Here is a 26,878-nt window from a genome sequence, read left to right on the forward strand (position 1 = left end):
TTCAGATATTTCTGCCTATTGATTCAGCTTTGCCTTGAATGTTAATCTATGGTCTAATGTGTTGTCCGTCTTCAGGATGGCTCCACCAACTCGCCAGAATCCGGGTCGCGGGGGTGCTGATGCTCCGCCATCGCCTCTGCCTCCTCCACCGTTCCCGCCTCCTCCTCCAGAGGCATGGCAGGCAGTGATGGCTGCACAAATGCTAACACCCAGATGTTACTTCAGCTGCTACAAGAGAGGAACAATCAGCAGCAGGGCATTTTCAACCATGGTGGTCATCAGTATGCATCTCTAAATCAATTCCTGGCAAACCAGCCGTAGTCCTTCACGTCTTGTGACCTTCCATTCGACGCTGAGGACTGGATTCGTGACATGAACAAATACTTTGAGTGCAGCAATGTCCGACCCGAGGACTTCGTCAAGTTTGCAACATATCAGCTCAAGGGACAGGCGGCAGTATGGTGGCAGCAGTTGAAGGACTCCAGTGGAGGCAGAATAATCAGTTGGGACGATTTCTGCAAAGATTTCAGGTCTCATTATATCCCGTCTAGCTTTCTAGAAGAGATGCGTGAGAAGTCCAGACGCTTGAAGCAAGGAGGATCTTCTGTGTACAAGTACAACGTCGAGTTCCCCGAGCTGGCTCGATATGCTTTGTAGGACATTCCAGATCAGAAGAGCAAGATTTATCAGTTCAGAGGTGGTTTGAAGGAAGCCTTGCAATTGGCCCTTGCCTTGCACGACCCCGATGAGTTTGATAAGTTCTATAACTTGGCTCTCAGGGCTGAAGCAGCTTTGCTCGAAGTGGAGAATTCGAGGAAGCGTTTCACAGACTCCAGTTCCTCGCCCTCAACTTAGGTGGTCCAGAAGATGCAGAAATATTGGGTGTCTCCTCCTGCTCAGCAGATTCAATAGTTCAAGCAGTCAGGTGGTCATTCTTCTTCCCACCCACCCAACCCACCTTTCCAGCAGAGGTTTCAGCACCATAAGCAAGGGAACCGTAAAGTGCAATTCCGTCCGCTGTCAGATGTCACTTGTCAGAAATGTGGGCAGAAGGGTCACTTCTTCAACAAGTGCACCTCTCAGCAGCGGCTTCTGCCCCCTCCTCCAGTGAAGCCTCCAGGCAATGCTATGGTGAAGTTCAATCCCAGGTCTGCAAGAGTCAATATGGTGAATGCAACAGAAGCAGAAAACTCCTCAAACGTGATAATGGGTAATCTCTTGATTAATGATTCTCCTGCAAGAGTCTTGTTTGATGCTGGTGCTTCGCATTGCTTTATGTCAAAGTCATTTTTCGTCAAGCATGAGTTTGATTATCAAGATTTGCCTAAGCCTATGCCAGTGGTCTCTCCTGGTTTGATTTTGAATTCTAGTCGCATAGTTCCGGATATCTCTGTCAAGATGGGCGATTATGCCTTTCTGGCTTCTCCTATTGTCCTTGGCAACTCTGATATTGATCTGATCGATGGGATGGATTGGTTGGCTTTGAACAAGGCATCTATTGATTGTGAAGCTAAGGAAGTGAAGCTGACTCATCCTTCGGAGGACGTGATTTATCTTCGCGGTGCGTGATGACACGATCCGTCTGTTTTCCTTGAATGAGAAGGGTGAGATCTCTCCAATTTCTCAAGTCCCAGTGGTGTGCGAGTATGAAGATGTCTTTCCGGAAGAACTGCTAGGAATGCCTCCGCACCGGGCAGTTGAGTTCGTAATTGAGCTTGAACCGGGTACTGAACCAGTATGCAAGCGGCCGTATAAACTGGGTCCAGAAGAGCTGAAGGAGCTAAAGAAGCAACTTGATGAGCAAGAGCGTCTGGGTCTGATCAAACCAAGCTCATCTCCTTGGGGTTGTGGAGTTCTTTTTGTCAAGAAGAAGGATGGCACGGACCGACTCTATGTCGATTACCGTCCATTGAATAAGAAGACGATCAAAAACAAGTATCCACTTCCCAACATCAATGAGTTGTTCGAGCAATTGAAAGGGGCTAAGATCTTCTCTAAGCTTGATCTCAGGATGGGATATCATCATATTCGCATTCGTGAAGAGGACATTCCCAAGACTGCATTCAGAATAATCTTTGGCTCGTATGAGTACACAGTGATGTCTTTCGGTCTCGCCAATGCTCCACCGACCTTCTGTCGGATGATGAATTATATCTTCTCCCCATTCAAGAATGAATTTGTCTCGTTGTATCTTGATGACATTCTGGTCTTTTCCGAAATTGAGGAAGAGCATGAAGAACATCTCCGGCTTGTGCTTGATAAGATAAGAGAGCATAAGTTCTATGCTAAGTTTTCCAAATGTGAGTTCTGGCTGAAGGAAGTTGTGTACCTTGAACACATCATCTTTGCCGAGGGCATCAAAGTTGATCCATCAAAGGTGCAGGCCATTGTTGAGTGGGAACCTCCTCAAAATGTGAAGCAACTTCGAAGCTTTCTCGGGCTTGCAAGCTATTGCAGAAGATTCATTGAGAATTTCTCCAAGATTACTAAGCCTCTCTCAAGCCTTCTTCAGAAGAGTGTGAAGTGTGTCTGATCTCCAGAGTGTCAGTTGGCCTTCGACACACTCAAAGAGAAGCTCACTTCTACTCCAGTCTTGACTCCTCCTGATGATTCCAAGTCTTATCAAGTGTTCTGTGATGCCTCTCTTCAAGGTCTTGGTGCATTTCTGATACAAGAGAAGAAAGTGGTAGCTTATACCTCGAGGCAGTTGAAGCCAAGTGAGAAGAATTACCCCACTCATGATCTTCAGTTGGCGGCACTGGTATATGCTCTGATTACTTGGAGATATCTCTTGTTGGGCAGACAGGTTGAGGTCTACACCGATCACAAGAGTCTCAAATACATCTTTACCTAGCCTAATCTCAATCTTTGGCAAACTCGTTGGGTTAGAATGCTCCAAGATTACAATCCGAGCGTTGACTACACTCCAGGCAAAGCTAATGTCATTGCAGATGCCTTGAGCAGAAAGGCTCACTGCAATAGTCTCATTCTCAAGCCTCTCCAGCCTGATCTTTGTGAATCTTTCAGGAAGCTCAACCTTAAGTTAGTACCTCAGGGATTTCTTGCTAATCTCCAGATTTCTCCTACCTTGGAAAACCAAGTCCAACAAGCTCAACTTCTTGATGCAATGGTGAATAAAATTAAGATTGGCCTGGCAAAGAGCATTCCCAAATATAAGTGCTTCTGTGTTGATGACACAGATACCTTGTTCTTCGAGGATCGCCTTGTCGTTCCGGATCTCAGGAAGGTTATCATGGAAGAGGCCCATAATTCCGTTCTCTCGATACATCCAGGAAGTTCCAAAATGTATCAGGATCTGAAGAAAACCTTCTGGTGGACTCGCATGAAGCGTGAAATTGCTCAGTTCGTGAACGAATGTGATGTTTGTCGCAGAGTGAAAGCAGAGCATCAACGTCCAGCAGGTCTTTTGCATCCTTTGCCCATTCCCGAGTGGAAATTCGATCATGTTGAGATGGATTTCATCACTGGTTTTCTGAAGTCCAAGAAAGGCAACGATGACATCTTCATCGTCATCGACAAGTTGAGCAAAGTCGCTCATTTCCTTTCAATCAAGGAGTCTATCTCGGCAGCTCAGCTTGCCGAGTTGTATACGTCAAGGATAGTCTCATTGCATGGTGTTCCAATGCTGATATCTTTGGATCGCAGAAGCATCTTTACTTCCAAGTTCTGGGATTCATTTCAGTGTGCGATGGGTACTAAGATTCGATTCAGTACAGGTTTCCATCCTCGAACTAGTGGGCAAGTTGAGAGAGTCAATCAGATCCTCGAGGATATTCTAAGAGCCTGTATGATTTTGTTTGGCATGAAGTGGGAAGACTGCCTACCTTTTGCTGAGTTCTCAGACAACAACAGCTATCAGGCAAGCTCGGGAAAGGCTTCATTCGAGATTCTTTATGGCAGGAAATGTCATACCCTGCTCAATTGGTCAGAGACTCGTGAGCGTCAGATTCTTGGGAATGACATGATTGCTGAAGCAGAAGAAATGTGACATGTCATTCGGGATAATCTCAAAGAAGCGCAGTCCCGTCAGAAGAGTTACTATGATAGCAAGCATCATGACATGACTTTTCAGATTGATGATTTCGTGTATCTCAAAGTGTCTCCCATGAAGGGCACTCAGCGCTTCGGCAGCAAAGGGAAGCTTGCTCCTCGTTTTGTTGGTCTTTTCAGAATTTTTGGCAAGAGAGGCGATCTTGCATGTCAGTTAGAGCTCCCTGCCAACTTCTCAAATGTGCATAATGTGTTTCATGTCTCTTTGCCCCAGAGATGCTTCAAGACTCCCGAGCTCACAGTTGATCTCCAGGATATCGACCTCCAACCTGACCTATCCTACCATGAGCATCCAGTTGTAGTTCTTGAAGTGACTGAGCGCAAGACTCGCAATAAGTCAATCAAGTTTCTCAAAGTGCAGTGGTCACATCATTCCGACAAAGATGCCACTTGGGAGCGTGAGGATCACCTCCGTTCCGAATTTCCAGAGTTCTTCCAGTCCTAGATCTTGAGTCGAGATCCTCTTGTAGTGTTGGAGAGTTGTAACAACCCAAATGCCTTCTTTCCTCTTTTGTAAGCTTTTCCAATTGTGGCAACCTTGTTGAACCTATGTTATGGAGGTGGTTATCATTTCATGTGCATCTCATGCATCATGCATATCTTGTATCTTGCTTCTGCTAGTCTTGTTCTTGTCTACCTTGGTGATGTGATTGCATGTGGCTTGTGTTGTTATTGTGAAGTGTGGTGTGGGTGCAACAAGGGCCTTCAAAATCTTAGTTGCACCATAGACCAAACAAACTCCCCTCTCCTTTATATTTTGAGGCAGAATTAAGTTTCTGTTTTGGGACATTAAAAATGTTCATCTTCTTTAAAAATCCTTTTAAATATTTGTGGGTGATAACCCTCACTTAATTGGAGTTATTTTCCTGTTTGTTTTAATTTAAAACAGGGGCAGATTTAATTATACAAGTAAATTTACTTTGCTCTAAAATGCCTCATCTATTTTTATAAATAGGAGGAGCATTTTAGAAGCTTATTTTTATTTCCAGTTTTATTCCTTATTATTATTTTCCTCCCTGTATTTATTCCTAACTAGTTTGTTTTATTTTTAAAAGAAAAACATGCATGTGTTTACTCGAGAGAGGGTGAGTGAGCAAAATGGGCTTCACGCTCATTTTCTTTTCTCTCGTGAGCGAGCCCGTCCCCTTTTCCTTCTTCCTCCTCACGCCGTTTTCCCATCTGTCGCTTTCCGTCATAGAACTGCGAGAGAGCGAGTGCTTCCTGAGGCTCACGGACGTCGAGGTGCCATCCCCTCGGCCCTATTTAGAGTCTCCTCGGCGTGCGTGCCTCTAGGGTTCCTCTCCTCCGCCGCCACCTCTCCTTGCCTCTCCTTTCCCTCCCCCCTTAGGTAAGATTCAGAGAGAGAGAGGTTCAGGTCAGGGTGTCCCGCCGCGCCGTGTCGTTCCCCCCCTCGTCGCCGGTGCTTCTCCATCGAGTCCAAGCGCGCAGGGAGGATGCTGGATCCTTCCTCGACTCGTTCCCGCTGGTAGAGGGGTGGATCCTCTCCTCTGCCGGCCTATCCACGTCGGCCTCGTCAAGGAGACGGAGCGGAGCAGAGTCGTCGTCGTTGCCCCTGCCTCTTCTTTCTTCTTCTCGGCGTCGGGCGCCTCTCCGAGTCCATCAGGGGGAGCGCCTCTTCCTTTCCTTCCTTTCCCCACGCTAGGACCAGCTCCTATGCCAGTTTGTCGCCGCCGTCGAGCTCCGCTCGGGTCAGAGCAGTGGCAACATCGAGGCGCCGTTGCGGGCTCCCTCCAGTGGAGTTAACACCGGGAAGGGATTCCCCCCATGGCCCCGCACCTCCGGCGCCCATTTCCAGTCGTCGTTGTGGCCGCGTCGTCCGCCGGCGTCGTGGTTCCCTCTCAGTAACTTCGGCTGGAGGTAGAAGATCAGCGTCGTGTTGTAGTTAGGAGTCGTGGTTTCCCTTTTCCGTCAAGAAACCCCCCGTAGCGTAGAGGTAGCGTAGTGGTGGAGTGCGCGTCTGTGATGTAGGAGGTCGTGGGTTCGAATCCCCGGCGCCCCTTTTGTTTTTTTAAGTGAATTTTGTTCCATGTGTGATTCGATAGCAGTGTAGGCTTAGCCGATTGTTTCCCGTGTTAGAATATCAATCAATTGCTAGCCTAGTGGTAGCTGGTATGGTGTGTTAGCAGGAGGGTGTGGGTTCGTATCCCCCCTTGGTTCCTTTATTTTTCCTTGTGCATGTGTTTGTAGCTGTGTGTGTATGACAGTGGGCTACTGCCAGGACCCACATGTCATCCTGTGAGGGCCACAGCCAGGTGGACCCCCCATTATTTTCTTTTCCTAAGTTTATTTTTCTGTGGTGGATGTTTTTCCTGCCTTATCAATTTTTTCCTAAGTGTTGCAACTTATAGTTTCTTTCCCTGTTTAGAGCTTTGTATTAGGTAGATTATTGTTCTTTTAATTTTGCTTCCATGGTAGAAATGGTAGTGGGTGAACCCCTCTAAAACTTGGGACAAATATTTTGCTCTTAGGATTTTGCATGTTCTTATTACACCTTGTCAAAGTGGGCACTTGGCTAAAAATGACAGATTTGTGAAAAACTGTGAATTTCACTAAGTCTGGGAATCTGGGGTTATTTTCTTGCCCAGTTGTGTTGTTCATATTTCCTCCTCTGTTGGGAATCAGCCCAAGCAACAAACTAATGTTTGTTTGCTGATATGTTTTTCTAGCTCCCTGTAAAATTTCATGCCCATATACCTCTTGTAGATATCATTTTGTAGGCTGCAAAAATGCTTCAGAGCATAAGTACTTGGTGAAAATCTATAATTTTCACCAAGTCCCAATCTGTGATGTTTTGTCCAAGTTAGGGGCTGCATATCTGATGATGTGTGATCCCTTTGCCTTAGATACTTGTTAGAGGTCGTAATGCAGTTGGATGGCTTCAGTTTCATGTCTTTTTTGAATTATTTAGAGGGATGTAGCTGCTATAGATATTGTAGTCAAAGTGCTATGTTGCTGCTAAAAACAGATTGGTGTCAAACTGGTTTTTGAGCTTGTGTGAGCTATGGTTGATGGTTTTGTGTGTTCTCAAACACCATCCCACTTGGATTTTGGTGCTTGCTCATTTGGCAAGCTGGTTACACCAGTGAGTGCCCTTATAATTGTGTTTGTGGCTGTTTTGAATCTGTAGACCTTCGTAACTTGTTTTGTAGTTTCCGTTTGATCCGAGACTCCGTTCACGTCAAGATAACTTAACATGAGGTTTTGTATCATTTTTTGCATCGTTGTCTCGTATAGGTTTTTGCATCGTTTTCTCGTGATGCATATGATTATGCCATGTTCATGCATGTCAAGATAACTTAATATGAGGCTTTGTCCAGAATATAAACAACTCAACTAATGCATATGAAAGTGACTAGAATAGTGATGCATGACCTCTTCATCACACATGCATCATACTGGGTGTTGCATTATGTTTTGCTGGTGTTTATTTGTTGTTATCTTATCTTTGGGTAGCATCGGGAACTGAGAGCGAGTATGTGGATTCTGGAGAGTTCGTGCAGGAAGAACAAGAGTAGTTCCAGTCCGAAGAAATCACATGCAAGATGACCGTGACCTTGACACCGTTTCTAGCTTTATTATGCTTAGAGTTATGTTTCCTTCCTTACATGCCCGCTGCCTACCACATGATATATATGGTATCCGTCTTTGCCATGAAACCTCAAACACTTCCGTTCCTAGCAAATATTGTTTGGCTAAGTAGGCTTGCTCAACCTCTAATTGATAGCATTGCTAGTTGCAGGTGCCAGCTGGCCCACGTAATAACATGGGCAATTTGATATCATTTTGTTCAACTGCTATCTAATTAATGCACCTATATACTTGGTAAATAACGGAAGGCCTAGCCTTTTTCGGGGTCACTTGTTCCATTGTTGCCGCCTTAGTTTCGTCTACCGGTGTTTTATTCCATAACTGAGCGCTCCTAACACGTTCGGGGTTGTTATGCGGACCCCCTTGATAAATCGTGTAGTATTAAGACTTGTCTCGCAGGACCCAACTTTGGTTTTAGTCTGCTAATAACTTAATAATTAAATGCATAGGGAATAGCTACCCCGAGGAATCTAATCAAGCCCGGGCCAGTGCTCCTCATGAGTGTTGGTCCAAACTAGAGTGATGTGCGGGGCCAACCCGGGGCAACTCGGGAGATTTCTATCAGGCCACTTTACGCTACGCTCATCCGAACGTGTCCTGAGAACGAGATACGCGGCTCCTATCAGGTTCGTCGACACGTCGGGAGGTCTTGCCAGATTTGTCTTACCTTAGTGATATATCTTGCGCATTGGGATTCCGGTGAGACTTTGGGTCTTTGAGAGTTGAGATTTTCCTCCAAGGAATCCGATGAGATCACGAGTTTCGTGGTAGAGGATTACTATGCGGCATGTGGTAATTTGTAATGGACTAGTTGGAGCACCCCTACAGGGTTTAATCTTTTGGAAAGACGTGCCCGTAGTTATGTGGCAAACATGGATATTTTGTTAACATCCAGTTCTAGACAACTTAAAGTAATTCTAATAAAATTGCCAAATGAGTGTGTATTCGTGACTGTCTCCTTCAGAGCTCCTTCTTTGATCGAGAACACGCTGGGGTTATGATTGACGTAAGTAGGTGTTCAGGATCAGTTAGTGATCAATCTAGTCTTCGACCGAGTTGCGTAGACCACCATATATTTACTCTGATCATCTCAATGTAGCCACCATATATGCTTAGGTTGCTGCAAACCCATACACTTAACCTTCCTCACCCATTAACTCGGCTAGATTCGATACCAAGGTCATTCATTTGCTGAGTCCTCATGGCTCACGGTTTACTACAAACACCCACAGGTATAGGTACCCCTGATGCAGGAGATCTCGATGACAGTCAGTTGAAGTGGGAGTTCGATGAGGACAGCGGCAGGCTGTACATGACTTAGCTAGAGGAATAGAGGCAGTGGTCGTGATCGTGGGGCCAGTATGCGGGATGTCATAGCTTTATCTGTTTTTATCTTGTCCGTAGCTCGACCTTACCATGTTCTGAATAAGTGTGTTTGTATGACTATATGACTATTCTTATCAGATGGCAAGTGTATACCCTACTTGTCACTCTTTGAGATATGTAATGTTATGATTATCTCGCTTGCAAAACGTGTAGATGTGCCCCTTTCCCTTTTGAGGCATTGCCCACAAATAAGGAAAGGGCCGCATCTTAGTCGTTACACATATCCTCCCAATATTTTAGGGACCTACAATAAATATTCCATTAGTTGGAATCACCACCAACACACTTGCACTTCAAATAATATGCTTTCCTACTTCAGGTCACCTTGAAAGCTTGGCTTAGTTCAAACCATTTGAATTGATTCAAATGAGTTTGTTTTCCAACCCCCCCCCTCAACTTGTCTCTTGCAATTTGTTGGTTCAACACAATTTTATAGGTTTAGGAAAATAACCCCCTTTCTCAAATTCTTTCCTAAACCCCTATTCCTTGTCTTCATTCAACATTCTTTTGTTTGTTTTTCCCTTTCTTTTATAATTCAGAGAGAGTGATTTGTGAGAGAGAGCCCAACGTGTAGCAAAGTTGGCCCAAGGCCAAGCCACCCCCACCACTGAAACCCTAGCGCAAGGAGCCTCATCCCCGCCTCTCCCTCTCGTTCCCCACCTGTGTTGCACCTTCGTCTCCCTCATCTCGATCTCTCCCGTGACCTTGCCTCCTCCCGCAATGTTGTGCCCCACGCACAGCGCAGCACCACCGCTACGTCACCCGGCCATATCGCATGCAGCCCCAGCACCCCCACTCTCCTTCTTCTTGTGCACCGTGCGAAGCCGCCCCGTAGTTGTCGTGCACCTCCGGCCAGCCACCGGCCAGATCCGTCGTGCCGCTCCGACCAGTGAGTCAGGCTGTCGTCGCCCGCCCTCTGATTCCTTCGCCTCACTGTGCCTCCTCCTGTCCCTCGTCTGCTTGCGTCCATGGCATCTCCACTCCTGCATGGCATCAAGGCCTTGCAGCCACAGGGAGCTCTTGCAGCTGTCGGCCATGCCGACCCAAGCACAGCTTCTATGTTTCCCTTGCCTCGGGCCACAGGTTGCCCCAGGATCCGTCGCCACCTGCGGTTGTAGCCGTTGTTGCGTCGTTCCCCTGCGTGCATGAGATACTGCATTGACTCCCTCACGTGCTTTGCTCGAGCATGAGCTCTTCTGCCTCGGAGCTTTTTCGCAGCCACCACCATCGGTTCCCTGCACCATCCCTTGGTCGTGTTTTGGCTTTGTCGGGACCACCTCTGGCCCCCATCAAGTTGTCGCTCATTCGGTCATTGATGTTGCCAGCACCTGAGGCAAGTAACACATCCTGACCATCGCTCCCCAAGTGACGTCCACGACGACCACATGGGTATGAAGTGTGTTCAACTCCCGTCGCCTTCGATCCACTCGAGTACCACTATCGCCAGTGTACATTTACTGTCGTTGAGGATCCGACAAGACCATTGTTGTGTACCACTACGTCGCTACTTCCACGACGAACGTGTACGACTACGGGCGCGAGTACCACTACTTCCACTACGACTCGAAAGCATATCGGATTCATCAAGTTCATCACCAACCGTTTCCGACTACGTCGCCGAAGACCCATGTACCACTACTTCAACTACTATCACGAGTACCACTACTAACACTACGTCCATGACGACACTTGTACAACTACACCTCTACGACTCGACCCACTCCGAGAGGCACGCTTCAAAGGTATACCGTCGAGACGATACCTGTGGATGAATGCTTTGTTGTATGAGAGGCAATGTCATCTGTTTCGTAGATGCCATGCTAGTTGCACGTCGTCCCTCTTTTGCATGACCCCGATACATGGGAACCCGGTAACCGGGATCACCCCACCATTCTTTGGCATGACACGCACACTTTCCCAATTCATTGGCACCGGTATCTAATCGAGTTATCAGGACCGGAGCTTGTCGTGGCATTGTTTCCGTTTGCTGCCGTGGTTCCCTTTCGTTCGCCATGGCGACCCATGCTTCATATGCTTCTGGCCAGTGTTTCATAAAAATTGCATGCATGTTGCATTCATGGCATAATATCCTGTGTTACACGTATCATTTAATGTAGCTCCGTTCTATGTGCTATAGGTGTGAACCGACTGGAATGACGTGTAGAATCACATGCTTCACCCCTTGCCATGTCTAAGAACATTTAATTTGACGTGTGCCTAATCGGGAGTGAACTAAATAATTCGTATGTGTAGTTTCGTTAATATGGAACTCGTTGCATATTGAGCTTCACTTAATGTGTAGTGTTTGATTGTTGTGAATTGTCGTGCCATGCCTTGCATATTTGAAACTTCTCACGCATCATATGTGAATTGCATCATGCCGTGCATGTGTTGTGGTGTATATCGTGTGTCGATTCTTGATTCCGGTTTGCTCGTCTCTATAGAGTTCCGCAAGCGTGTCGGTATGTGAGGATCCGTTCGGCTACGTCGGTTTGTCTGCTTCACGGAGTCGTTCTTCTTCCAAGCGGGATCTCAGGCAAGATGATCATTTCCCTAGATATCATTACTATCATTGCCATGCTAGTTGTCTCGTTCTTTCGTTATGTCTCATTACCTACCACCTGTTAAATGTTAGCCTCTCAACATTGCCATGAAACCTTCAACCTCCTACAACCTAGCAAACCACTGATTGGCTATGTTACCGCTTGCTTAACCATGTGTTAGTGTTCCTAGTTGTAGGTGAAGTGGCTTCCATGTGATAACATGGGTTCGTTATTATATCACCATATTAATTGCTATTTAAATTAATGCACCTATATACTTGGTAAAAGGTGGAACACTCGGCCTTTCTAGCCTGGTGTTTTGTTCCGCCTTTACGACCTTAGTTTCGGATACCATTGTTATATTCCATAATCGAGCACTTCTAACACGATCGGGGTTGTTATGGGGACCCCCTTGATAATTAGTTTTAGATCAAGACTCGTCTAGCAAGGCCCAACTTTGGTACTACATTTGCCTAATAACTAATGAACCACATAGGGAGTAATTGACCCGAGGAAACTTAATCAACCCCCGGGCCAGTGCTCCTCATGAGTGTTGGTCCAAAATAGAGCATTATGGGGGCCAACCCATGGCAACTTGGGTGGTTTCTATCCGGCCACCATACGTGTAGCTTATCTATCGTGTCCTGAGAACGAGATACTCAGCTCCTATTAGGATCGTCGACATGTCGTGCGGCCTTGCTGGATTAGTTTTACCTTTTACTGAATATCTTCTGCATCGGGATTCCGGTGATGCTTTGGGGTCTTCTCGGAGTTGAGGTTTTCCACTAAGAAATCCGAGGAGATCACGAGTTTCGTGATCGAGGTTTTCTACGCGGCTTGTGGTAATTTGTGATGGACTAGTTGGAGCACCCCTGTAGGGTTAAATCTTTCAGAAAGTCATGCCCGTGGTTATGTAGTAATGTTGAAACGTTGTTTAACATCCGGTTCTAGATGACCTGAAGTAAACTTAATTAAAACTTGCCAACAGAGTGGGTAACCGTGACTGTCTCTTTCGTGAGCTCCTTCTTCGATCGAGGACACGGTGGGGTTATGTCTGACGTAAGTAGGTGTTCAGGATCATTCATTTGATCACCAGTAGCTCACGCCCGTTACGCGTAGATCATCCCCCTCTTTTATTCTTGTACTCGTAAGTTAGCCACCTCAAATAAATGCTTAGTCGCCTGCTGCAGCCTCACCACTTAACCCTACCTCACCTATTAAGCTTTGCTAGTCTTGATACCTTTGGAAATGAGATTGTTGAGTCCTTTGTGGCTCACAGACTACTACAACACCAGTTGCAGATATAGGTCGAGAGTTACTTTGACGTGAGCGCGCTGATTGTGCTATTTGGAGTTTCTTCTTCTTCCACTTCATCGATCAAGGATGGGTTCCAGGCCTGTAGCCTGAGATTGCAAGGATGGATATCGTTCTTTTATCGTTTGTTTTCGTCCGTAGTCGGACCCTGCTCTTCTTCATGATGATTGTATGTATTATGTTGATGTGACTCTGATGTAGCTTGTGGCGAGTGTAAGCCAACTCCTTCTACTCACATTTTCAGTACATGTACTTGCAACGGTATCCATTCTTGTGAAACGACAAGATGTGTTTCTATCCCTGTCAAGGCCCTCGCGCCAAAATAAGGATAGGACCGCATCTTGGGCATTACACAGCGAGTCCGGGCTTTGTCCCTTGCGTTCATCAGTGCTGATAGGACCGAGCCGAGCATCATCACCCTGTCCAACCCCTTCTCGTGTGGCGCTCGAGGTGTGTCAGGCAGACACACGCTATGGGAGGAAGCCAGCGGCGACCTCGGCACAAGCCACGTATGGCACAACTCGCCCTGAAGTTGGTGCAACCGGTATGGCACCCTTAGTTGTTTCATCCACCCGCGTGGAGCATGGGGCTTCCACTTGGCGTGGGCATAGTCATGGTTCGACCGTTTTCTACCACCAGGGAACATGGGGCTTCCACTTTGCGTGGGCATACTTGTGGTTCTACTGTATTCCGTGAGCATGGAGCATGGGGCTTACACTTGGCGTGGGCATAATCACGGTTTGACCTCTTTCCGCTAGTGTGGAGCATGGGGCTTCCATTTGGTGTGGGCATAGTTGCGGTTCGACTATTTTCCGTTGGCGCGGAGCATGGGAATTCCACTTGGGCATGTGCGGGAGTCCTCCTGAGGCCAAGGAGTAGTGCAACAGGAGGCTCTAGGGCATGTACAGCCCCACCTCATTCTTGTGTGAGAGGGTCACGAGCGGAGACTTCGAGGGTTCTAGGTGCAAGGCTCTGGATCCGCATCCGCGGCCCTCGCGCGACCTGCATCATGCCCTTGGTGCGGTTGCAAGCTCAGTTGAACCTTGTTGAGAGGGAAACGTGAGGGCCTTGCGAGGCACAACACACATGTCCTCATTAGAATACTCAAGGCGACGCGTGTTGGGCGGTCGTTCCAAGATCATGGCACGACGGCGCTGGGTATCGGGTGGCGCAAACGAGATGGCACACGCGGGCCTAGTCTGCTAGGCATGGCTCGATCACTTAGGCCCAGCAATGTTGGGGGGATGGACATCAGCGCATACACCATGTCGAATTCCTCATGAAATTTTCAAAGGCAAACTCGCCGAGCGCGTGGCGAAACACCAAGCTGGTAGTCATACAAATCTGGTCGTGTCCTTACTTACCTACCCGTGACGATCCCACAAGAGGGCGGGACACCAAGGGCCTTTGGGAGGTGCCATGTGTGGGGGCTGGCCCACGAGGCAGCGCACGGTCTCTTATATTTACCAACACTGTTGGGACAGAACCGAGCACAAATGGTGTGTCCAGCCCCCAGTCATGGGGCGCCCCAAGGGGAGAATCACAAGGGCGCCGAGATTTCAGGTGGCGTTGAGAATCAAACGCAAGATTTAGGTGAACAACATAAATTAGACCAAAATATAATTAGGTTTGATACACAAACCAAAAGCGAGGATGCTGCAATGATGAAACCTTGCGGGGATGAGGTAAACACAACCCGATGGGTGCGCTTAATTCAAGAATCAAAAAGTCACATGTAAATCAAGCCTTTGCAGGGGCGTCGGGCAGCTTGGCGAGGTAGACCGTGGAGGCTCATCGCTTAGGGCTAGTCCGCGCTTGAGATCTTCAGGGCTCACCAGGGCTCGACGGCTCTTGAGGCAGTGTTGGGAGCCGCGCTAGCCTTCGGAAAGTGGCGGCAGCATTTTCCATGCCGAAAGGCATGCGGGCGTAGCGCGCAGGAACGCCCCTGCTCACGCCGGTGTGTAATGGCCAGAAGGGGTCATGGGAGTTGGCCCTATTGACGCCAGCGATGTCGACGCAAATGCACACATGGTCGTTCTTCTCGAGGGTGGCGGTCGAGTTGGCAGGGCATCAAGAGATGTCCTCACCGCGCATGGCATGCGCCTCCCGCAGCATGTCAATCTCTTGGGCGATGAACTCTTGTGCCTCTGGAGCATAACGCCGTACTTCGCTCTCGTGGGGTCGTGCGTCAAAGAACGCCTCCAAGTGGTGCCCGAGCACCTCCCTCGTCACACTGGTCGGGTCATACGCTTTCCAGATGGAAACTACCGAGCCTGGCCCGAAGGAGGCGCGAGGCGCGCCTTCCTATGCCAAGGGGAGGTCAGCGCTGGTCACGGGAGAAAGGCTCGCGGCGCGAGCGTCGGATGGTGCATTCCTCGCCTCGGTGGGGCCTGGGGAGGACAACGACTGCTTCTTCCTTGGGGGCGCCGCCTCATGAGGCCCTACATCTCCCTCGCCATAGGATTGCTCCGTTGTGGTAGCTTTGTAGGTGCGCTCAACGGAATAGGCCGCATCCTTTTCATCGCATGCAATGGTGATGACGCCGCTGCATCCAGGCATGAGCTAATTACTTTGGTATAGCCTGATCCTTTCCATGGTTATGAATCTGAAACTGTTGTGGCACGCCTTACTAAATGAATGATATAGCCACCCTATTTACTCACGAGGAAAAAATTGTTATTACTATATTAAGTTGTTTCCTTTCTCATTAAAGTATGATGCTAAGATATGTTTTAATTCTCTTGCTCCAGGATATGATATTTACTTCATTAAAAAGTATTTTCCTGCCAATAAGAAAATAGCTGCCTTGCGGGAAATGTTTAACTTTGTGCAGATTGAAGAAGAGAGTCTCCCACAAGCTTGGGTGAGGCTTCTCGAGTTACTTAATGCTTTGCCTAATAACCCTCTCAAGAAAAATGAAATACTTGATATATTTTATATTGGACTAACTCATGCTTCTAGGGACCACCTAGATAGTTGTGCTGGTTGTGTTTTCAAGGAACGAACTGTTGAACAAGCTAAACTACTATTGAATAATATACTGAGCAATGATAATGATTGGACTATTCCCGAACCACCTCCAAAACCCACTCCAAAGAAAAGAGATATTATATTCCTTGGTCCTGGAGATATGCAAGAAGCCAAGAAATCTATGAAAGAAAAAGGTATTAAAGCTGAAGATGTTAAGAATCTACCACCTATTGAAGGAATACATGGTCTTGATAACCTGACAGAGGTAGTTGAGGTAAATTCTCTTCGTAGATTTGATGAAGGTAATATTCCTTATAATAAGTCTTCTAGCCAATTCTTGGATGAATTTGTTAACTTTGTTGTTAAACAAGAAAATTTCAATGCTTATGTTAGTAGACAACTGAAACATAATGCGTACATGCTTGATCGCTTGGGTGATTATATTAGTAGAACTGTTAATGACCTTAGGCTTATTAGTAAACATGCTTCCATGGTATCTACTCAAGTAGAATAGGGACTTAAGGCACAAAATGATTTGCTCAATGAGATGCTTAGTAAGAACAATGATCATTCTGTTAGAATTGTGACTAGAGGTGGTAGAATGACTCAGGATTGTCCTGAGGGCCATCCTAAGAGAATTGAGCAAGATTTTCAGAGCGTTAATATTGATGTACCTGGTCCTTCTAATAAAAGGAAAAATAATGACGATAGGACTTTGCATGTTGCTAGTGAACTTGTTGTAGAGTCACATGAAAACCCAAATGATATCTCTATTTCTGATGTCGAGACACAATCTGGTAATGAAGATGAACCTAGGGATAATATTAATTATGATCTTCATGTCGATGCTCAACCTAATAATGACCATGATGCGGAGATTAAACCTGATGTTGATCTTGATAACCCACAACCTAGCAATAAGAGATATAATAAAAGAGATTTTATTGCTAGGAAGCATGGTAGAGAAAGAGAACCATGGGTGTAGATACCCATGCCCTTTCCTCCTAAATCATCCAAGAAGGATGATGAGGATTTTGAGCGCTTTGTTGAAATGTTGAGACCTGTCTTTTTACGTATGCGCTTAACTAATATTCTGAAAATATCTCCTTATGCTAAGTATATGAAAGATATTGTAAGGGTGGAATACCAAAGAAACTAGGAGATCCTGGAGTACCTACTATACCATGCTCTACTAAAGGAAATTATGCTAAAACTGCTTTATGTGACCTTGGAGCTGGTGCCAGTGTTATGTTGTTCTCTTTATATCATAGACTTGATTTGAATAAGTGGACACCTACTGAAATCTCTCTTCAAATGGATAATAAATCAACTGCTTTACCATCGGTATTTGTGAGGATGTGCCTGTTGTGGTTGCAAACATCACTATCCTAACGGACTTTGTTATTCCTGATATTCCTGAGGACGACAGTTTGTCAATCATCCTTGGTAGACCCTTTCTGAATACTGTAGGGGTCGTTATTGACTGCAACAAAGGCTATGTCACTTTTCATGTTAATGGTAATGAGAATACGGTACACTGTTGGTGCACTAAAGAATGGGGTCCCTAGTGCCCCAGACTTGTGCACGGGCGCAAAGAGCCCATGCCAGTAGGGCATGACAGGGCCCAGACAAGATGCATCCCCGAAGAGATAATCAAGGCCTCAGCAAGCCTGCCTTGCCGGGAAGATAATCAAGGCCTCGGCAAGCCTGCCTTGCCGGGAGGATGTCCAAGGCCACGCCCATTTGGTGGATGTGATGAGCTCACCAAGTACAAGACCTCGGCAACCCTCCCTTGCCGGGATGACAACCGAAGCCCGCAGCAGGCTTCCTTGCCAGGACAAAGACCCAAGGCCTCGACAAGCTCCCTTGTTGGGAAGACGGGGCTAGGCACTGGAGGGCGACCGCCCTTGCCATAGTGTCACCACCCCCATGTTCCAGCACATTCTGCATGCACCAGCGCGGCGTCCACGTGTCGAAACACCTGGATACGTGTCTTCACTAGCACATTGCTGACAAGGACAAGACGTGCATTTAATGCACCTGACAGCGGTAGATGGATAAGCACCGCTCTAGGTTCACTGTAACTTCTCGTGAACCTACCACCAAGCACTGTAGGTGACCCCTTTTGTCTATAAAAGGAGGCCCTTAGCTCATTCACAAGGGGTTGGACTCTTTGGACATTCGGCCAGAAGACGGTTATCATCAATCACTTTAATAAACAACAACACGCTTAATACAACCAGACAAGTAGGACGTAGGGTTTTACGCGTAAGCGGCCCGAACCTGGGTAAAAAGGCTTGTCGGGTGCTGATTGTTTGCTCTGCTCTTGACGTCATCTTTCCCTGCCCTACGATCACAAGGGTTTCATGTTGATTCCCATAGGTGTCGACCTAGCTTCGCTGACATACACTTTCCAAAGAAACAACCTCAAGTTCATAGTATCAACTCCATTGAGAAAATTTCAACGTTTACTATTGGAGACTTTGAATTCCCTCTCCCTAGTATCAAAAAGAAATATGATATACTTATTGTTGGGGACATGCATATCCCCATTGAGATAACCTAGTGTTATTCGAAAGTTCTCCGATTCCATGTCGTTCGAAAAAAGTTTGCCAATAAGACTTGATCAACCTTATTGATGGATTTTGTTTGACAGGCATGAGATGGATGAATTTAGAAAGCGCAATCTTCTATACACAACTTTTATTTTTTATTTCTTAGTTTCAATTGAGTAAAAGTACTATTATTTCTCTATTTTCCGTTTTATCCATGCAATAGAAAAATGACCTCAAAACAAAAGTTCTCAGAACGCCCTGAAAATGTAGTGTGATTTTTTCTGGAATATTTAAGAATTTTCGGTATTAAGAACACATCAAGGGGTTGCACTAGTGGGCCACAAGCATGCAGGGCGCAGCCACCCCCCTCCCCCCCATGGGCGCTCCCCTTGGCTTGTGGGTCCCACGTGGGGCCCCTTCACTTATTCCAGCACCCATCCACTTCGTCTTCCTCGAGAAAAATGCCACCATTGCTCAAATCTGTGTTTTACCATATCTAGCTGCCATTTTCGATCTCCTTGCTCAAAGCTCCATTTGCAAAACTATTTTAGGGGGTTGTTAATCGGTATGTGACTCCTCCAGTGATCCAATTAGTTTGTGTTCTAGTGCTTTATATGTTGCAAATTTTTGCTGCTGTGGTGACCTTGTTCTTGAGCTTGCATGTGAAATTTGTAGGGTCCCAAGTAGTTTTGATGTATGATATAGCTTTGTAGGTACTTCGGGGAGTACTTGCTACAAGTTTTGATTGAGCTTTGTTCACCCTTATTTGGAGCACCCAAAAATTTCAGAACTTTTTTTCAGAGAAAGAAATATGTTAAGGAAAATATACCAAGGTGGTTCCTCGAGCAAGAAGACCCCAAGACTCGCGATACGCGAGCCCGACTTTGAACCAACAAGGGAAGCTCAAGTGCGGCCTTGTGAATGGTCGTAGGAACCATTCATGGTCCAGGCCAGATTGAAGGAAGAATTTTACGCGTACATACGAAATGTTGGCCTTGAAGATTTTGTTCAGACCAATGCAACCAATATTATCAACTCACTGATTCTTTTGTGCGGAGGTTTGAATTTTCATCCAGGCGTAATACGCATTCCATTCTATTTAATCTTATGATGAATCTTATACTATGGACCTAGAAGATTTTAACCATGCATGCAAAAATCCACAATGGGGTAGCCATAGTGATCCTCACAAAACCAAATATAATGATTTTCTTGGTAGCATCACTATGGGAGAAACTAGAAATATTAGACAGGCTACCTTGGGGAGCATTCACTTCCCTGCCATACAATATCTTGATCTCTTCATAGCTAGATGTATTAACGGTAAACATGAGCATATCCACCTTTGCGTACCTGACCTTAGTATTCTTAAGAGTGTGGTCATGGGTGATAGACGATATAACTTAGGAGCTCTTATTGCTAGGAGGCTACATAAAATGCTAAGGACGGAGATTTCTTTGGTGGATTTTATGCAACCCGTGTAGCTAATTATCTTGGGATACCTATAAGGGAGAATGATATTGAGTTACCACTTGCTTTTATTGATTATGAGGCTATGGTGCGTTACCAGTTTCTTATAAGAAATGAACAAGTCCTCCTATAGCGACTGATTTTTGATAGACAACATGTTGTCCATATTACCCTTCCTGCTCCTGCCTTCTTTAACTTTCAGGAAAAATGGAGATGCTTTATAACCAGAGAGGAGGCAGACGAGTACGAGAGAGAGGCGAAAGTCACTCGCCTCTACGCTGAAGCCGTTCAGGCAACAGCCGCCGTAGCCCAGTACAACCCCAACTATGACTTTGACTATTATCCGGGCCAGCCATGGCCTTAGACCAACTTAGGACAAAAGCCTAAGCTTGGGGGAGTACGTATTTCTCACCGACATTACATTCATGTTCACACACTCATTCCAGTTGTCGGTGTTCATACTTTTTCATTGTACCATCCATGGTACTTTATTTCTTATTTTTGTTTTCTTCTTGTGTGTTTCATTAACCTTGAGAAAATCCAAAAAAATTAGTTCTAGCTCTACCTTCTAGTTTGTTTAAGTTATAGTGTTAAAACAAAACCCAAAATGATTTTTCATTCTTCTTTTGCTTGTTGGGGGCTTTCCCGTGTAAATAATTTTTCTTTCTTGTTTGGGTCGTAAGGAGAAGACCACGATGACATGCTGAGTGGCTCTCATATCCATTATCATTTATCTATTAGAGAGCCCATATTACCTTGTCTTCTCCCTTGAGTTATTGCTTGCGGATTCCAGGTTAGTCCAATGCACGTGCACTCTTATTATTATTATTCACACCGTTCGGTCGTGCAAGTGAAAGGCAATAATGACGATATTTGATGAAGTGACGGAGGTGAAGAAAAGCTGGTATGAACTCGACCTATTTTGTTTTTCTACATATGATTAGCTCATTATTCTGGATTCAGCTCGATATGAATTGAACATGTTTGCAATGACAATTAGAGATTATAGTCACTTATGCCATGCTTAATCAGCTAGGAGTGAATAATGGTTTGTCTTGAGTGCCAACATGCATATTAAAATGGTTGTGATGTAGTATGATAGAATGGTATCCTCCTCCGACTGATTCGAGTGGGTTGACTTGGCACATGTTCACGCAAGTAGTTGAAACAAAACCAACATAGCCTCCACGATGTTTATGTTCATGGTGATTTATACCCTACTCATGCTTGCATTCAATGTTGGTTAATCTCAAAGCATGTTTATGACTGTTGTCGCTCTCTAGTTGGTCGCTTCCCAGTACCTTGCTAGCATCCACTTGTACTAACCGGGAATATTGTTTGTGCATCCATTTCCATAAACCCAAAAGTTGTTTCATATGGGTCCACCATACCTACCTAAATGTGGTACTTACCTGTCGTCCGAAGTAAATTTGCATGTGCCATACTCTAAACCTTCAAATAAATATTATGTTCTGTACGCCCGAATCACTCATGTAGTGACTAGGGGCTGTCAGTATCTTCCATGCTAGGTGGGTTATTCTCAAGATATGTTTTGATTCACTATCATTCACGAGAAAGTGGTTGGTAATCGGGATGCCCAGTTCCATGCTAAAAAGTCAAATCAAAGTATAATGAAACAAAACTCCCCCAGGATGTTTGTTTCTATGCACGGTACCCGAGGATTCGGCTCGCCATGGAGTGTGATCGATTGATGGAGAGGGAGTAAAAACTTTACTATTCTGTTTGGGAACCGCGTGTAATGTATCTAGCATGGAAAATATTGAGGTCTCTTAGTTGTTGTGTTGACAATGAAAGCATACTGCCCAAAATTGTGATTCATCCCTATTTTAAAATCTCGAGCTCTGTCACCTCTGTAAAGAAATGCTTCCCTCTGTGAAGGGCCTATCTATTTTATATTACTGTTCAGTCATCCTCTTCCTATAAAAAGGCACCAGTTAGAGAGCACCTCCGTCATTTGTAATATTTGTTATTAATTGATACTGAGTATGGGTATGACTAGATCTCTTTTACCATGAATTACAATGTCTCGTCAGTCCTTGTTCTTCAGAGGTGGTGTGCATTTATGTTTTGCGGTCTCAGAAAGGGCTAGCGAGATACTAGTTTATCATATTGTATCATGATTGTTTTGATAAAATTGTTGTCATCCGAGACTTATTATTATTATTCGCTAGTTGATTATGCCATTGATATAAGTAAATGTGGGACCTAAATATTATGGTGAATGTGGTTAGTCTATAATCTTAGCTGAAGATCTGAACATCAGTTAGACATATTTACAACAGCTACATCAAACAGAGTTTGTCAAAGCTTTTCTTTATCACTTTCAGTTTATCAACTAAATTGCTTGAGGACAAGGAAAGGTTTAAGCTTGGGGCACTTGATACGTCTCCAACGTATCTACTTTTCCAAACTCTTTTGCCCTTGTTTTGGACTCTAATTTGCATGATTTGAATGGAACTAACCCTCACTGGCGCTGTTTTCCGCAGAATTGCCTTGGTGTTATTTTTCTGCAGAAATACAATTCTCGGATTGACCTGCAAATTTACGGAGAATAGTTTTGGAATTAATAAAAAATATTGGAGAAAGAATCAACCGGAGAGGGGTCACCACCTGGCCACAAGCCTGCACGGCGCCCCCGCCTAGGGTGCGCCCCTAGATTGTGGGGCCCGTGTGGCTCCTCGGACCACGTTTCCACTTATATATATTCCTATTTGGGGAGGAAAAAACTAGAGAGAAGAGTTCATCGCGTTTTATTATACGGAGCCGCTTCCACCTCCTGTTCTTCCTTGGGAGGGTGGATCTCGAGTCTGATTTGGGCTTCGTAGAGGGGAAATCGACGTCGTCGTCATCACCAACCATCCTTCATCACCAATTTCATGATGCTCTTCGCCAATCGTGAGTAATTCCATCGTAGGCTTGTTGGACGGTGATGGGTTGGATGAGATCTATCATGTAATTGAGTTTGTTTTGTTAGGGTTTGATCCCTAGTATCCACTATGTTCTGAGATTGATGTTCCTATGACTTTGCTATAATTAATGCTTGTCACTAAGGCCCGAGTGCCATGATTTCAGATCTGAACCTATTATGTTTTCATGAATATATATGTGTTCTTGATCCTATCTTGCAAGTTGTAGACACCTATTACGAGTTATGATCCGCATCCCCCCAGGGTGACCATAAATGGGATTCTTTCCGGTGATTACCGTAGTTTGAGGAGTTCATGTATTCACTAAGTGATAATGCTTTGGTCCGGTTCTCTACTAAAAGGAGGCCTTAATATCCCTTAGTTTCCATTAGGATCCCGCTAATACTGGAGGGTAGGACAAAAGATGGCATGCAAGTTCTTTTCCGTAAGCACGTATGACTATATATGGAATACATGCCTACATTGATGAATTGGAGCTAGTTTTGTATTACCCTATGTTATGACTGTTGCTTGACGAATGCCATCCGACATAATTATCCATCACTAATCCATTGCCGATGATATTTCCACATATTGGTCTTTGCTAATGTTACTTTTGCGTTGCTATTGTTACAATCACTACAAAACTGCTACTGTCACGTTTCCCACCGTTACTGTTACTTCCATACTAGTTTGCTACTAAATACTTTGCTCTGCAGATATTAAGTCTTTCAGGTGTGGTTGAATTGACAACTTAGCCCCTAATACTCGGAAATATTCTTTGGCTCCCCTTGAGTCGAATCAATAAATTTGGGTTGAATACTCTACCCTCGAAAACTTTTTCGATCCCTTATACTTGTGGGTTATAAGCCGTGGACCGGAGGTCATGCTTGGAGTCAAAAGTGATGCCATACTGCGAACACTTAAGGGGTCGCACGGCTTCTGGCTTCGGGAGGGCGATGTTCACCTCCCGGGAGAACTGCTTGAACACGCGGTTCGATAAAGGGGCATGGGCTCCACCAAGGATGCAGGCTACGGCGTGGGGCTCCTAGTAGCCCCTGGCCTCCTCTTCACATTGGTTGTTGTCGACCCTCCTGGGCGGCGACGGCGGCTACCTCACTCATCACGGAGGACCTGAGCTCCTGGTTGTCCTCGGTGTTGTGAGCGCGTACATTATGGAAGGCGCATAGCAGATGACAGCCCTTCTCGGGACATCCTGGTCATGGCCACGCTTCTGCTCAAGCTCCGCTACGAACATTGTAGGCCCCTTGCGCTTGACCTCCTTGCAGTTCGCCTTTCCGTCATCAGGCATGGGTCGGGGTTGTCGTGGATGAACAAGCGGCCCTTTTCAGCGTTAGCGCACTTGTCGGCGGTGTTGAACAGCTCTAAGGAGGTGCTCAAGCTGTCGTGAATGGCAAGCTTCTCGCACATGCGTATGTCCATGACGCTGTTGGAGAATGCCATGATGATTGCTTCGTCCGAGGCGTGCGACATCGTATATTGCGCACCTGGCTCAAGCACTCGATGTTCAACGTATCTGTAATTTTTTATTGTTCCATGCTCATATATTATCATTCTAGAATACTTTTGGGGTGTTTATTTACCAAATTATATTATTTTTTAACACTAACCTATTGACCCAATACCAAGTGCCAGTTATTGTTTTCTGCATGTTTTCACTTTTTAGATTTACCCTACCAAACAAAGTCCAATTGACCTAAAACTTTTTGGAGATTTTCTTCGGACCAAAAGAAGGCCAACAAGCATTATAGGAAGGCACAGGGCCACACAAGGTCCCCACAAGCCAACCCATCGTGGCGTGGGGTGTCACACCCTCTGTTTGTACCACCTTGTCACTAGTGGTTTCTTTTTCAAAAATTTGGAGTCAATTAAAACTTTTTAAGTTAGTGATATGATTGTCTTGATTGCCATTGCTTGTATGTTTGATTATGAGTGGCTCACCAGAACAATTTTTTCTCTAAGGACTTACATCTTAACTTTAAAACCCTGCCCAATGATCATGACATGGGTATAACACGAGATATCAATTTTTAGAAAATATTAATCCAATAAAACCCTTTTTCTTATTTTAAATTTCCAAAACCCCTGGAATGGGATTTGTTGTACAATTCCAAATCTAAGGTAAATATTTGGCCCCAAAGGTTTTCTCTTGCTTCCATTATTAAAATAACTTCTCAATACCAAAAAATAATTATTTTAAAAGTTATTTTCCTATATTACTTAACTGACTTTTTCTGAAGCCAGAAATGGCATTTCATAGGGGAAAATTATTTTTCTACCTTATAAAATTCTGAGAAAAATTAGGGAAATTGAGAGGACATATATCACCCATATATGTGAGTTTCAACTCGTGGTCATTTTCAAAATATTGGACAAATCCCTTGAAAACTATTTTTGACTATTCTGATCTTTTGAAATATTTCTAAAGGAAATATTCCCAATAATTTCCAAGAAAATTCGGGCATGTTCCACATATTATATGTGATGACAATACCAAATTTCATCCCCATCCAAAATGGTTTGGTTCAGCTAATAATCCAAAAAACCTTTCTGTCCAGAACCAAGTTGGACCAACTCTACATTGCCAAGTTTGTCCAATAGATCCCAAACTTTGCATGGGAGTTGAGAAGCCCAAATGAGGAGGGCATGCCAAGTTTTGCATTTGGGGCTGTTGATTTGATCACACTTGCCTACAGGATTGTAATTTTGTCCATTTTTGGGTTTTTGCAAGTCTACATTGTCAAACTAGCTCAAATGAGCTCAAGCTTGGTAAACCTAGTTATTTCTATCCCTCATCGAGTCCTGTTAAGTTTCACTGCATTTGGAGAAGATTAACTTCTTCAAGCAAGCATCAAACACCTTCTCCTGATTTTGCAAATCAACCACAAACACCCCTTCCACCCCACTCCTTCACTTGTAAACACTATCATCGGTTGCCTGTGTAACCGCACACCTGCAACCGAGACCTTCAGATCCAATTCAAAGGGATAAAGACAAAATCTTCAATTTACACTTTGAATGAACTCTGGCAGCACCTGTACTTCACTCTCTCTTTGACCATCACTATTCCCCTCGGCGCCAAAGCCTCCCGAGAGCATACCCTAACCCCCAGGTGCAACCAGACACACCCTAGACATGCCAGAGCACGCCAGCATGCCATGGCATGCCAAAACAGCACTCTGGACGTGCCATAGAGTGCGTTTGCATCAAGGGAGGCTAGCCCCGGCCAGGCCTCGCCCCCACGGCCTGTCCAAAAGCTTCTCAATCAACTGGCGGCTCTAGTGCGGCATAGGGCCCCTCCTTTATCCACTTTATCTTGCCCTGGAGACGCATGCCTGCGTGCACCTGAGCCCGTCAGGTGAAGCATGCCACCGCGACGCATCAAAGATGCGGCCCGCTCCCCTTTGACCCATTCATCTCGCGTAAGCATCGCCCACGATGACCCGAGACATGCCTATGGACCCTCTCTCCCTCGCTAGCCATTGTTGCTACCTCGCCGGCACACCACCACTTGGTGAACCGTGCAGCCCCTATAAATTGGTGTCCACGGCTCTTCTCCGCCCCGTTCGACCTCAATCACACCTCCAATCGCCTCCCCGAGCCCCCAATCGAGCTATTCGATCACCAGTGCTCGCGAACAACCGAGATGCCGCCGTGTTGGAGCTCAGTCAATCTAGGGACACAAGCCCGCTCCGGCACTCATTCGGCCCCCATCCTGACCGCAGTCGTCTGCTGCTTCACCTTCGCCTCTCCCTCGACCGTTTCCCCTCTCTGAGCGTCATCGCCATCCACCTCCCGTTAGCTTCTGCCACGGCCAACTCGTCACCAGTGACTCCAGCCACCTCAGCCTCCCCTTTGACCTACACCTGAAAGGCGAGAGTGCAAGGAACCCATTCCTGCACTCTCCCTTCCTCGCTATCTCCTGTGTTGCCGCCACGAGCTCTCCCCTCTCTCTGTCTCGGGGAAGAAGACGACCTGACAAGAATGCCCCACCTGTCAGTGTTTGTCTCTC

General features: G+C 45.7%; 1 pseudogene; it reads left to right on the top strand.

Annotated features, from left to right (window-relative positions):
• The first annotated feature begins 372 nt into the window (after window positions 1-372).
• LOC123405499 lies at window positions 373-5,953 on the top strand (annotated as a pseudogene).
• The last annotated feature ends 20,925 nt before the right edge of the window (window positions 5,954-26,878 follow it).

Source organism: Hordeum vulgare, chromosome 6H, assembly GCF_904849725.1.
Source record: "Hordeum vulgare subsp. vulgare chromosome 6H, MorexV3_pseudomolecules_assembly, whole genome shotgun sequence".
Taxonomy (NCBI): Eukaryota; Viridiplantae; Streptophyta; class Magnoliopsida; order Poales; family Poaceae; genus Hordeum; species Hordeum vulgare.